The sequence below is a fragment of the Sus scrofa genome, chromosome 13 (assembly GCF_054392235.1).
Source record: "Sus scrofa isolate SSC_HxYL_T2T_F1_AM1 chromosome 13, Sscrofa_HxYL_maternal_Yorkshire_Landrace_v2.0, whole genome shotgun sequence".
Lineage (NCBI taxonomy): Eukaryota > Metazoa > Chordata > Mammalia > Artiodactyla > Suidae > Sus > Sus scrofa.
Window position 1 is genome coordinate 189,208,438 of NC_139395.1, and position 12,975 is coordinate 189,221,412.

At 34.0% G+C, this 12,975-nt stretch overlaps 1 protein-coding gene and 1 pseudogene across 7 annotated transcripts in view; both read left to right on the plus strand.

Annotated features, from left to right (window-relative positions):
• The window catches only part of GBE1 (1,4-alpha-glucan branching enzyme 1), a 276,806-nt gene that overhangs the window by 175,433 nt on the left and 88,398 nt on the right, over positions 1–12,975 (plus strand). The window lies entirely within an intron of this gene.
• On the plus strand, positions 1,585–5,313 carry LOC102159217 (large ribosomal subunit protein uL18 pseudogene; annotated as a pseudogene). The gene has a single exon (XR_014823706.1). The product of XR_014823706.1 is annotated as a large ribosomal subunit protein uL18 pseudogene (transcript).

The window sequence follows — 12,975 nt, forward strand, 5'->3', positions numbered from 1 at the left end:
CCTGTTGCCCTTCAAATAATACTAATGTAAGGAATTCCCAGGAAGATTGTGTGAAGCTTATGCTAAGATTTGTGTAATAGGTAGAGTTTGGACAGAAGAGGAATATAAAAAAAAATAAATTTTATGTTTGATTTTGTTGCAGGGAGAGGATAGGCCAAATGGTTTTGTTTTTGAGTTTGTATGTTTATTTTTTCATGTCATCTAGAATTCCATTATTGCCTAAAATGCATTATTTGATGTGATAACACTTTAGGTCTGGATTATGTTAGTATATAGTGAAATGATTCAAATTATTTACTCTGTATCCTAAAACTCAGGAAATTTTTTATCTTGAATTAGTTTCACTTTAATAAAAGCTTATGAAATGTAAAATTAGAAGGAGAACAAATAATCTAGTACCTTCTTTTCAAAAAATATTACTCTGAGGTTCAAAGAGGTTAAGTGCTTATATTGATTTTTGCAAAATTGGCTAGAATCATTTTCTTGACTCCTAATTCATTACTATTTGTGTGAGTGTGTTGCAAATGCTTCCTTGATTTTAAGTGAGGTCTGGCATAATGTTCTTATAAAATGCATCCAACAAGGCACTAGATGTCTTTATTTTTCAGAATTATTAGATATTGTTTACTTAGTGAATTTCAAGCAATGGCTAGTTTGGTTTGATAGGAATTCACTTTTGCCTTATCAATGATGATTTATTTATTTTTTTAATGTTTTTATTTTTTCTATAATAGTTGATTTACAATGCTTTGTCAATTTCTGCAGCTCAGCAGAGCGACCCAGCCATATGTGTATATACATTCTTTTTCTCACATTATCCTCCATCATGTTCCATCACAAGTGATTAGATATAGTTCCCTCTGCTGTACAGCAGGATCTCATTGCTAATCCACTCCAAATGCAATAGTTTGCATCCACCAACCCCAAACTCCCAGTCTCCCTCTCCCCACCCTCTTGGCAACCACAAGTCTGTTCTCCAAGTCCATGAGTTTGTTTCTTTTCTGTATGTAGGTTCATTTGTGCTGTGTATTAGATTGGACAATTTAAAAGGAAGAGAGGCTGACAAGAGAAAAAGTAGAGAGGAAAAGAGTTTAGAAAAGAAAAGGAAGGGAAAGATAAGAGACCATATGAAGAACTAGTTTAGGGATTAAGTTGCCACAGAGAGCAAGGAAAAGAAGGAATGGATTCTCAAGGCTGACAGAAAGAGCAGCATCTCAGTTGAAGAAGAAATAGGGCAGGAGTCAAGGAAAAAGTGACACTTAATTGGGAAAGAGGATTTAACATGAAGTGGGCATTTCCCAGAGGATATATCTTACCAGAAAGAAAATTATCCCAAAGGTAGTCACTTTAAAGAGAAAAATTCTGACTACTTACTGTGCCTGTGCATGGACTGCGGCCAGCCCCCTCCCCATCCCATCCCTTACTGCTCCTCCCACCCTGACCCAGAGGTGCTGGGCCTGTAGGTCTGTGACTAGCAGTGGGCACAAGGGTCTCCTACAAGACAGAGTTTTTTTGTTTTTTCTTAAACAGTGATTTGATTTGATTTGATTTTAATTTCCTCAATACATTATTTTTTAAGTTATTAAGAATAAGGCCTAATCCAAGAAATGCCAAGTGAAATTTGAAAGAAGATAAGAGGGTCAGGTTGATTGCTACACTCAGAAATGCTTGATAATCCAGGGTAAAAATAAGTATGATACACCCAAATACAGGATGATAGTTCATGTAACAGACAGAGACACCATTTGTCAGATCACTTGTTCCATGTAGAAGAGATATGATAGTTTGTGCAACTAATGCTCTTGAATTCCCAAAATAGAGTGTGAAGATTGGCCTAAAATACTATGCTGTGATATCTTGTACTAGCCAATTGTTGGCCTGCAGGTTTCTCACTACGTTCAACATGGCCAAGACCTATGAAGGCCAAGTGGAGGTGACTGGAGGTGTACACGATGTGGAAAGCATTGATGGTCAACCTGGTGCCTTCACCTGCTGTGGATGCAGGGCTTGCCAGAACTCCTACTGAAAATAAAATTTTGGAGCCCAAGAGTGAGCTGTAGATAGAGGCTTGTCTGTCCCTCACAGTACCGAATGACTCTCTGCTTATGATTCAGAAGGCAAGGAATCCATTGCAGAAGTACATGAGAAGCACATCCTGGGTCAGAACATGGCAGATTATATGTGTTACCTGATTGAAGAAGATGAAGATGCTTACAAGAATTAATTCCCTCTACAAAAACAACAGTGTAACTCTAGACATGGTGGTGGAGATGTCTAAGAAAGCTCATGCTGCTATGAGCGAGAATCCAGTCTGTGACAAGAAGCCTGAGAAAGATGTTTCAAAGAAGAGCTAGAACCCTTCTAAAATGCCCAAAGGATATATGGGGGATCTCAGAAAAAGAGAAGCTTCCTCAGAGTCCAGGAATGAACCTCTGGGAGCTGAAAAACTAAACCACAATTTTCTATGACGATTTTTCAGATTAAAGGCAATAATAAACATATTAACCAAGCAGAATAAATAGGTAGAAAGAAGAAAGAAATGTATTCCTGTTCTGCCTGTCAGAAGTGAATTGACAGATTTTCTGAACAAGTTTAAAGTGAATTCCAATAAGTTTCCCTTAAGCAATCCCTTACTGCATATCAAATACTGCTGGTCATATTATACACATTATCCTATTTAACCTAACCCTCTTTTAGGAGTGTGTTGAATTTATTTTCCATTTTACACTTGAGAAAACTGAGGCTTAGAGAAGTTAAGTCCCTTGCCCAAGTTCATACAACTGACATGACCACATATTAGAGTTATAAGTATGTGTTTTTTTTTTTAATTTTTGTACCAGGGAATTGACAAAAACAAAAATTAATTTATACATGGTCATGCTGAATGTTGCACTATGAAATTATACTTGAGAGTTAAGGTTTTGGACTCAAAAGGTTGAGTTCCACCTGTACCTATTAGCTGGGTGAGCATTTTATTTAATTTTCTAAAAATCTCAGATTCTCATCCCTGAAACACACTTGATATTACAGCCATATTAAGTGAGACTATGTAATATGGGGTATAGAAGACTATGTAATATGGGCAGTAGACGCTCAGTGATTTTGACTTTCTTTTTCTATCCTATACAACACCTATATTTTCCATAATATTTTATTCTAGCCATCCCACAAAATGCTATCTCCCTTTGTTTGTAGGAACGTGTACAAATGTACATTGAAGAACTATATATATTTTTAGCAAGGTTAGTGCAAATTTTAAAACTACTGAAGGAGTGATAGTTGAAATTTAAATATGATTAATAGCAGCTTCCCATACAGTTTTCTACCCCCAGAAAATACACACACACACACACACACACACACACACACACACACACTTTGTACTGAGGAACTAGGTGCCTCTTTATTTCACTTTGCCTTATCTCTAACCCTATGCAACTGGTACTCTCCAGTTCATATCTTCCCCCAAGTGCTTATCCATTTTTAGTCTCAGAGTACATTGTTGTGTTGCAACTTCCTAAGTATTCTAAATATCTATAACTTTATATAAACTGTAATATTATTTTCCTTTAATATTAAAAAATCATCATTTAAAGGTGATAGTCAAGGAAAACCCTCTTATAGTCAATATAGTCTATAAAATCATAATTATTTTGGACTGGAAAAGAAAACTAATTACCAGATGCTTTATAGTTGTGTATCTGCAAGATTTTTTTTTCTCCTTTACCTGTATTTTTCTCATTTATTTTTGATGCTATTTAGATGTATCTATCTTTAGGTTTCCTTGAGTCATTTTTCGAATGAAGTTGGGTAAACTTGACACTGTAATTATAATTTTTTATTTTAATTATTTTTGTTTTTTTTTCCATTATACCTGGTTTACAGTGTTCTGCCAATTTTCTGCTGTACAGAGGTGACCCAGTCACACATACATATGTACATTCTTATTTCTCACATTATAATGCTCCATCATAAGTGACTAGATGTAGTTCCCAGTGCTATACATCGGATCTCATTGCTTATCCCTTCCAAAGGCAAAAGTTTGCATTTATTAACCCCAAATTCCTAGTCCGCCCCACTCCCTCTCCCTCCCCCTTGGCAGCCACAAGTCTGTTCTCCATGTTCAAGGTTTTCTTTTCTGTGGAAAGTTTCATCTGTGCTGTTTATTAGATTCCAGATATAAGTGATATCATGTGATATTTGTCTTTCTCTTTCTGACTTAGTATGAGAGTCTCTAGTTCCATCCATGTTGCTGCAAATGGCATTATTTTGTTCTTTTTTATGGCTGAGTAGTATTCCATTGTGTATATGTCACATTTTCTTAATCCATTCACCTGCCAATGGACAATTAGGTTGTTTCCGTGTCTTGGCTATTGTGAACAGTGCTGCAGTGAACATAGGGGTGCATGTGTCTTTTTCAAGGAAAGTTTTATCTTGATATATGCCCAAGAGTGGGATTGCTAGGTCATGTGGTAGTTCTAGATTTAAGGTTGTATTTACATTCCCACCAACAGTGTAGGAGGGTTCCCTTTTCTCCACACCCTCTCTAGCATTTGTTATTTGTGGACTTATTACTGATGGCCATTCTGACTGGTGGTACCTCCTGGTAGTTTTGATTTGCATTTCTCTAACATCTCAGTGATGTTGAGCATCTATTTATGAATTTTAATAAGATGATGTAAATCAAGTTCATGAATGTATCTTTGCACAAGAGAAGTATTATAATAGTTTACTTAAATATAACACTTAGTCTATTATAAATAAGGCATTCAGAGAGGAAAAAATGAGGAAGAAATAATATAAATAGTATCTAAAAACTTTTACCTTTAAAATAACTTTTTAAAAGAAAATTACTAATTTAATATTTGCCGATAATAATGTGTATCTGTACGTGTTTAAGTCACTGTCAGTTTTAATCTGGAGCAGAATTTATCTTCATTCTAAGGTAAGGTAGAATTTTTAACTTTGAGAAAGATGGATGTGTTTCTGTATATCTATATGTAGTTAGCTAACCTATAGTGATTTATTTTGGAGAAGAGTAATGCCTCGTTCAGATGAGATGTCTAATAATTTTACATAATACCTCACCTAGGTTTCATTATGGGGGATGATTTAGCTTAGCTTTCTGTTTTCTGGACCTTGAACTCTTCAGCTTTTTGGGTCCTCTACTTTGAAAAAGATGTTTTTTAAGTTTTGTCCAAACTTCAGTAGTATAATTTATAAGCTTTAATGCTTTGAAAAAATAACTTGGTAATCTTTGTGGAAAAGGGAAGAAATATATAAACAGTTTAAAAATAAATGATGTAAAATTCATTGTTTTTAGTCAGTCAGAGTAATCATTATCAGGGTGGGTCATGAGTTATTTTAGATTTGTTTCTTTTTTATTTTGTATCAGACTGAAAACTTTCACTTTTGCTTTCACTGCTGGCCTCATACCATTCTGCCCCCAAACCGCCGCCCCCACATATACATGCACAGATACAAACACACTCCCCTTGAAGTTTGACTTTTTCTCATCTTATTAGAGCAGGTAACCAAGCTGGTTAAGAATATAAATTTAGAGAAAAAAAGGGACTTGAAAATTTCTCAAGTCAAGTATTTCTTTTTTATTGAAAGTATAATTGGAAGCATTTAGCATATAAAGATATGCTATCCTTTTCTACTTATTTCCTAGAGAATACCTGATTGGACTTATAGATTATACAAATAGAAGTACTTTTAATTCAATATTTAATAAGCTAAGTACAGTTTAGGCCTTAAGGGAAAGAAAATGTTTTATTGTAATAATGAATATAGATAACCAGGGCTCAGTGGATATCATATGATTAAATAGTATGTTAATTTAAATAAAATAAAGTCATGCAGGTTAAAATCCCCAAAATAATGTGATATCAAAATGAAAACTTTAAAATCATATTTTATAATAAAAACCTATGTTCTGAAATTTATATTATCATAGATTTTTAGTAGCTAAATTCATAATTTATCTCATTGGAATTATGTGCTTCTTGCTATCTAATTTTATTTGAAATTAATATATATATAATAGCCTCAATATAATTCTCAGTGTCTAAAAACCCAGGTACTTTTTATTATAGATGATACTATGTTGTATTAGATATGAATTATCGCTTTTTGTTCTTTAAAATTTTTTTCTCAATCAATTCCAGTTGACTGACAAAGTATAGTTTCTATTTAGTTAAAAAGCAAAAATTAAACCTTTTCCTTTTATTAGCTAATTTAATTAAAATTAAGTTTACATGAGTTTTTTTTTAAAGAATTTTTAAAGATAGAGTAGGTGGTAAGATATTACTTGCTTTTCAATGCTAACATTTTAGAGTATCTTCCTTTTGAAAAATGTTATTTTCATTGTGATTTAGGACTTTATGCTGTTATTTGAAATGCCATACCTTTTCTATTAAAAAAAAAAGTATGTTCTTTGTTTGAGGTCAATCTGCTGCCTCAGTTGAAATACCTCGATCAAAACATGTAATTTTTGCTTAATGGGTTTTATGATGTATTTTTTAATGACCATTTAGCTTCAAAGACTATGGAATGGCTTAAAAGAATAAATCATTTTTCTTTATATTTTTGATATTTAGCCACTGTTTAATAATGTCTCCTATTTATTAGTATACTATATTAGTAGTGTTAATATCACCCAGTAGACTAAGTTGCTGATTTTGAAAAATCCCAGACGTTATTCAGCATCACAAATAAGTACATTAGGCAGATGGTTTTGAATTACAAAGTACTACTTCATCTAATAAAGGTTGTTACATCTGATTATACTTGCTTACCAAGAAAATTTGCCTGTAGTTTATTTCATTATAAAGTTCATTGGCAAAATGTGAGACAATCAACAGTTTTTGATTTTAGGGATATTTCTTTAAAAAAACTTAATATTGGAATTATCTGTATATGATGGAATTTCCTTAATAAATCCTCATTACTTGATTACAGGTTGAGTATTTTAGACATCCAAACCAGTTAGAGTTCTGATTATTTTGATTGCCAGAAATCCTTAAATGTATATATTACCCATTGATGTATTCAGTTTCTATATTAGACACCTGTGATTTAAACATTTTTAGCTATGGTTCACAGAAAAGTCAGCTGTATTTCCTTATCCTTTTCTGAATTTTAGGGATTTTGTTTATATTTTTCATAAAGTATATGAGTAAGCTATACAGTTGATCTTAGTCAATATAGATGACATAGTATTTGTTTCTAATTTATGTATTAATTAGTTTAAGGTAGAAAGCTAGTAACTAATATAGGTTACTTCTCAAGCATTCAAGCTGGCCACTAAGTATATATATTTGTTAGCATCACCTCCTAAAAGTTAGCATCTAACTCCTCTACTTGTTTGGATACTGGGCTGCTTTGTGGTTTCTAAGGATAGACTTTAAGAGCTTTGTCAATGGAATAATCTTAAAATCAAAGCCCCACCTTGTCTGCTGTTAACATACCAAAGTAAAACTGCTCTTAAATTCTGTTTTATATTTTTATGGAACTCTAATCAGTTGGGTATATCAACTGTGTTATGGGCTGTCTGATGACATTTTGAAGTAGAAAAAGTAAATTGCCTTTTTTATTGTACCCTTTGCCAGACATTTTCCTACTTTGACTCAAGGCAAACCATTCATTTGAAATGATTCAGTTCATTTATTACTACAGAGCACGTTGAGTAATATTTGTAATTCAGTCATAATTTAGAATACATCATAACTCTTCTTGGCCCCCTCAAAGAAGGAAAAATGCAATTTATGGGTGCTGAATTTGAAATTTATGATAGTATAAATAGTAATAGACATTTTTCAGAACTCTCTATTTTCCCTGGAATATATTCCTTAAGGTTGTTCTGGTGTTCTATTTAAAAGGCAAATCTTAGAATCACTGAACAAGTTCATTCGTGTATTTATGTTTAATAAATTCATCATCCATGTGACTGCCAGAACGTAGGGTGTAAAACAGAGTACCTCACCTGGAGCCCCTTTATATTTAGATTTTTAAGATATATTTAAGATTTCACCAGCCCCCAATAAAATTGCTGAAAACTGAGTCTCCAATGAGCTTTCCTGGTAGACATCATTTCACAAGTGTTGTAAGTTTGTTACCACGGGAATTAAGTGTGACTCCATCAGGAGAGGGGGACTCTTGGGACCCTACGCCCGAGACTCTTCTGAACACTGCCCCATGCACTCCTCCCTTTGCTGATTTTGCTTTTCATTCTTTCGCTGCATGCAATAAATCATAGCCCTGAGCCAAGACTCTATCTAAATTCTATAAGTCTTCCTACTGAATCGCTGAACCTGGAGGTGGTCTGGAGGACCCTTGGCACAGCTTTCTTCCTGTAATTTAAGTTCTGTGACCTAGGCTAAATTTATTTATTTGATAGTTAAATACATTGTCAACATCAAGTTGGATGTTTACATAGTATAAGAAAAAGAAAAAAGTAAGCTACATCTTTATTCCAGTGATACTATAAAACCCTGTTGCTATTTTTCAACTTTGAGTTCTTAGACTATGTCCCTGAATGTCCTCTATGTCCCTGCATGTACTCGCGTATATGATCTGGTTATTTAGTGACTCAGATCTCTGTCTTTCTGGTTCTCTGTCTTGTTGGGTTTCAAAAGTCCCGATTTGTAACTTGAGTGCAAGCAATCTATGTTTTAAAATGAGTTTCATCAGGACACTGAGTTTACAGGGTGAATTAGTCTGTCTGGATCGATCATGCCAAGATGATAAGAAAAACAAAATTTGGACTACAGAAATATTGGAAATATAATTATGAGTCTGTCTTTCCCCCTGTTTCCTGCACTGGCAGTTTATTTTTTTTCTTGAACAACAAAGGTTAATTATTTATAAAATGTTACCCTTATAAGGATCAGGGTTTTTTGTTTTTTTATTTTTTAACCTAACACATTTAATTATCTAGTTTTAGAAAATATGTATAACCAGGGAATTAATGCTTTTAACTGTTGCTTTCCATTTACTGCTACTAACTTTAAAATTTTAGATCTGATTTTTTTTTCCTGAATATATTTCCCGAGATTTTGTTAAAAAAAAAAAAAAAAAGACAAGATGCTCTAACTTTTGTTTCATTACTATTTTCACTGTATGGATAATTTACTCTCCTGTAAAATCTGTGTACAATTTATTTTTTAACAACTTGGGGTTTAGGCACACCTACTCGTGCACCGTTAAAATCAACATGATACTCTATCCTTCAAAAACAAAGGAATTGATAAATGACTCACTCAGGGCCACCAAGCGGAAACAGTTTGGATTTGAGTCAGGAGATTCATAGTTCTTTTGATTACACATATTGTGAACACAAACTCTCCCACACACTTTGTTAAAGATCTGTAAAATCAAAATACAGATATTATATTTATCAAAAAAAATCCACATTTTAGTGGACCCATGCAGTTCAAATCCTATTATTCAACTATATCTCTTTTCTTTTTTGTCACTATAGACAACACATCTATTTTATGTTTTATTAATGATTTATATATTCATAAAATAAATTATTTTTAAAGCAGTAAAATTTGATTTATTTCTATCAGTTTAATCTTGTATTTTTTTTTTAGGATTTTGATGTTGTTTATACATTGTGTCAGGTTCAGAGCATTTTTTTATTTTTTATTTTTAGGGCCACACCTGATGCATATGGAGGTTACCCGGCTAGGGATCCAATCAGAGCTACAGCTGCCAGCCTACGCCACAGTGAGAACACAGCTCACGGCAATGCTGGATCTTTAGCCCACTGAGCAAGGCCATGGATTGAACCCACAACCTCGTGATTCCTAGTCAGATTCATGTCTGCTGCACCACACGGGAACTCCAGGTTCAGAGTACTTTATTTTATTTTATTTATTATTTTTTTTTATTTATTATTAATTTTTTTTTGCTATTTCTTGGGCCGCTCCCGTAGCATGTGGAGGTTCCCAGGCTAGGGGATGAATTGGAGCTGCAGCCACCGGCCTACGCCAGAGCCACAGCAACGCGGGATCCGAGCCACGTCTGCAACCTACACCACAGCTTACAGCAACGCTGGATCGTTAACCCACTGAGCAAGGGCAGGGACCAAACCCGCAACCTCGTGGTTCCTAGTCAGATTCGTTAACCACTGCGCCACGACAGGAACTCCTCAGAGTATTTTAGAAGTGCAAAGAATAGAAGTTAGGGAGTTCCTGTCATGGCACAGCAAAACAAATCCAACTAGGAACCATGAGGTTACAGGTTCATTCCCTGGCCTTGTTCAGTGGGTTAAGGATCCTGCGTTGCCGTGAGCTGTGGTGTAGGTCACAGATGCAGCTCGGATCTGGCATTGCTGTGGCTTTAGCGTAGGCTGGCAGCTGTAGCTTTGATTAGACTCCTAGCCTGGGAACCTCCATATGCCACAGCTGAGGCCCTAAAAAGCAAAAAAAAAAAAAAACAAAGAGTAGAACTTAGTATTTTTTTTTTTTTACCCCTTTGAACTTTTTATTTAGATGCTCCATTTTCATTATTGTTTCTTTTTTGATTATCACAGGAAATTCTTTTTCTGTTTATTCATACCAAGAATCTGTATACTCGTATAGTTACAGCCTAGAATGTTAAGTGCAGTTGTAAAACTCCTTTTGGTCAGGAAGAGGATAGATCAAATACCATGGTAACAGCAATCAGTGGGACGTTTAGTAACTCTGCCCTTAATCAACAATGTGACATTGGGAAATACTTTCTTTCTTTTTTTTTTTTTTTTTTTTTTTTTTTTTTTTTTTTTTTTTTTGCTTTTTAGGGCTGCACCGATGGCATATGGAAGTTCCCTGGCCAGGGGACAAATCCATGCTACAGCTGTTGGCCTACACCACAGCCACAGCAATGTGGGATCCGAGCCATGTCTGCAACCTACACCACACCTCACAACAATGCCAGATCCTTAACCCACTGAGTGAGGCCAGGGATCGAACCCACATCCTAATGGACCCTAGTCGGGTTCATTAACCACTGAGCCATGAAGGGAACTCCCAGTGCTTTTCTTTTTAATTATTAAATTCACATCACCTCCTTTTCTGCTTTTCATTGAATAGCAATATCATTGCCTTTTTTCTTCTTTTATTTTTGTAGATATTAAGATGCAGTTTTCACATTTGAATGTATCTACCTGGGAAAACGTGTAGTCCGTGACATTTATGTTAGAAATTGACAGCAAATGTCCACCAGCCCAGGCTGGTAATGTAAATGAGTCAGAGGGGTTGATATAAGAATGATGAGTGTCAGGGACTGGGAGGGGCCAGAAAGTACATGTTCCATCTTTAGAAATTCAAACTGGAGAATTTCAAGTACAGTTGTCCCTCAAATCTTCAGGGGATTGGTTCCAGGAGCTTCACCATATACCAAAATCTGCAGATGCCCAAGTCCCTTATATAAAATGACGTAGTCCTATGAATATGGTGGCCCTCTGTATCCAAGGATGCAACATCCAAGAATATGTAGGGATAATTTAGTATTTTAAAAAATATTAGTCAACCTGGGCAGTTTGAACCCATGTTTGTTAAAGGGTCATCTGCCCTTTGCAAGGTAAACAAAACAGTGCATATCAGCTCAGACCCATGGACAGTTTGTGGTCACTAGTTTACATATTCATACCTTTTTCACCAACCAAGATATTTAGTATTTAAACAGGTTTTATTCCTACTCTGTGGTATTTTTGGTTAAAATAACTTTCAGTTTACCTTTCAGAAGTAAAATATACATGACCAATCAAATGAACAGATTAGAAAATTTTGTCCTTTTCAAAATATTGTTTAGAAAGGGTTATTGATTCAAATGTATTCATATATTCTTTCTGAAATACTCATATAGCAACCTTGTTAAAAGAAGTAAAAAATACTTCCTTTCAATTTTGTAGTAAACCCAAAACTGCTCTAAAAATGAAGTTTAACTTTAAAATACTTTTAAAAAGTATATATATTAAAAATCCCTACACAAAATGGAGTAGTTTTGATCTATTCATTTATTTTTATTAAATAGATTTTTTTCTTTAAATCCTAAATAAAAATGTATTAATAGAAACATTAGCAAACTTCACAATTTCATCATGGCTTGGACCTAACAATCTAGAACCTCCTGGCTCCCTTTCCTGTCTACTGGATTCCTTGAATTTCTGTTTTCTTTTACTAACTTTTTTTTTTTTAACTTTCAGTAAGTTTTCAAAAATCAAAATAACTTATTTGAAGTTAATTACCAGCAACACTCATCTTTCCCCGAAGTTTAGATTTACAATTCTATAGTTGATTGTGATGACTTAATCTCCACTTATGTCTGCTTATTCTTTAATGTAAGGAAAGTTAAAAAAAATTTCAAATGGTTTAAGAAATTGTGTACACTATTACTGCTTTTTCATTAAACTTGATGAGGTATTAAAGTCTTAAAACCACAGATATAATGAGGTAGAGAACTCAACCATAACTGTATGACTAAAGAAAATACTAATTGATGATGCCTTCTTTTCAGTTGTCCGAAATGGACTTGTTTCATGTGGTGTTTTTAATTGAGTTATAACAGTTCTTTGTTTTCTTTCTGTTTTTATGGATATAGGACTCTTTCACTGGTAGAACTTTTTTACTTTGTTAAACATATGTTTCCTAGTAATTAGCTCTCTTTTACCCTCACACAACAAGTCTAGTAAATGTAGTTTTGCTTATCACATGGTTGATTTAAAAAGCCTTTTTTTTCTCTTTTCTTTTTCCTTTTTATTCTGAAGTATATCTGTTTGAAATTATAGAGTAAATATTTTACACAGATAAACACTGAAGGCTGAGGTCAGTTGTCTACTGATAATGAAATTATATTTTCTAAAAGGAAAAACTATGTAACTGTGGTTATATTACATGAAAAATCTTGGTGAAAACTCAGAGTTAAATAACAGACTCTTTTTTTTTTTTCTGGTAATGACTTACTATGTAGTAATCACTGTGTATT